Raw genomic sequence first — 1,990 nt, 5'->3', positions numbered from 1 at the left:
CATAAAATATTGATATCAACTAACCAGATGGTAGTTCTTTTTTAGTGTATAAGTTCATTTTAAAAATTAAGAAACTAACATCATTTAAAAGTTGAATCTGGTAATAAAGTAACTGATATATGCAACCTCCCAGCACAGGCAACACCACCTTTCATGCTGAGTTATTCATTAGCTCATAAGTCTTTTAGAAAGTAAACTTCCTCAAGTATACGCAGGCATCTAAACTTTTTCTTTTCTTTTCTTTTCTTTTCTTTTTTTTCTTTTCTTTTCTTTTCTTTTTTTTTTTCTTTTCTTTTCTTTTCTTTTCTTTTCTTTTTTCTCAGTTCCAAAACACAGGATTAGGCATAAATTTTAAGTGGCCAGATTTGTCAATGCAAATTTTATTTGATTATTTCAGGTGAGATGATCAACAGTAAAAGAGACCAAACACTCTTGAGGATAAGTATGTGGTAGCCAAGATTTGTGTGATGGGCACAAAGATAAGGAGCCCATAGAAATGCTGTGATCACCTCCAAGTATAATGAATCTTAACACTGTCCTCAGATTCACCTGCACTTTGCTGTTTATTGCTTTCGGTGCTTATAATTCTGGTAAAAATCTGAATACAGCTATCAAGAAGGCAGACGTGGTAACAGTGGTGCAGGTGACTGGCTGCTCCCATGAGCAACATGTAGGGAGCAGATTGAATTAACATTTTCCAAATATCTTAAAGCATGAATACAGTTCTGCCAAAGCACTTCATGCGTAATACTCAAGTAATACATTCAGGAAAAAAAATGGGACTGGTTTCTAAGTAATTTGCTACGGCAAAGAGAACCCTAAGCAATGCATTTATAATGTAATTTAGGGGCTTGATGGTGCAGATGAGTATCTAGTGGGAGATTACTTATGTCTGTGTGTGTTTGAAATGTCCAAATGGATGAAGTTTGCAACTCCAGCCTGCTAAACTTCTAAGTTTCAAAATCAGTATAGATTTGTAAAGGAGAACTTTACCTGGGAGATGGAGCAGCTCCTAGCTTCCTGCTCTTAGTCACAGGTGTGGGCAACAGTGTAACTAACACACGGCAACAGATGGGTTAGACACCCTGTAGTTACAGACACTCCACATAAAGAATTCCAAGTGGTTTGGCAGGGAAAAACAATCAACCCCTCCAAAGGAATATTGGGAACATGAATTGAAGGGGAACTCTGTATTATTCTGACAGGGTTATAAATTAGGATAAAAGGAAGAGGCTTTTTCTGTTCACATGAAAGCAAAAAATAGGAAGAAAACTTGGATTTTTGAGAAGAAACACTGATAAAGAAACAGATTCTCTTGTAAGGGTGCGCTCAAAATCTTCAGGATTACAAGAGGATTGTAGTTAGAAGAATAAACGATGTCCTTTATTAGGTGAAGCCTGAACAGGCAATTGAAGTAAAGCAGTCTTTCTGAAAGAAAATTAATGACAACTTTTATTCTAGATGCTAGCATTAAGAAGTTGTTGACAAAAAAGAAATTAGATGTCAGAAGCATAGTTTCTACACAAAATGTATGTATACATACCAAGAGCTGTCTGCACACAGCAATGGTGCAACAAAATCTGTTTGATAGTTTGAGTATGGACTATTTCAGCATTACTTTGGCTAAAGCTCTGCCAGACAGTTAAGGTGATCTGAAACAAGGTGTTCAACATCAAAATGAATGTCTGTGCAACCTTTCACATCTTCTAGTTTTCCTGACAACTGGGTCATCATAAAGGAGCATTCTACCAAAGGAATATTCATTGCTTTTCTTTAGCTATTAACAGTAGCTAAATTAACAGTAATTTCCTTCCAGAAGGCACTGTTTTAAGATAAAATTCATGTGAAGTCTTTAAAGTGGATCAGATATGCTTTTCTAACCTCCTGTTATTTTCTTGTTTGTTTGTTTGTTTGTTTTGCTCATGTTATTTTTCATTAGAAGAAAAGTTTTTGCTGCAACAAAAATAGAGCTTTTCTACCACCAGCTTCC

The sequence above is a fragment of the Lagopus leucura genome, unplaced genomic scaffold (genome assembly GCF_019238085.1).
Source record: "Lagopus leucura isolate 7727_CA_CO unplaced genomic scaffold, USGS_WTPT01 Super-Scaffold_100018, whole genome shotgun sequence".
NCBI classification, from domain to species: Eukaryota; Metazoa; Chordata; class Aves; order Galliformes; family Phasianidae; genus Lagopus; species Lagopus leucura.
The sequence above is the reverse complement of the archived record's forward strand: the minus strand, read 5'-3'. Positions refer to the sequence as shown.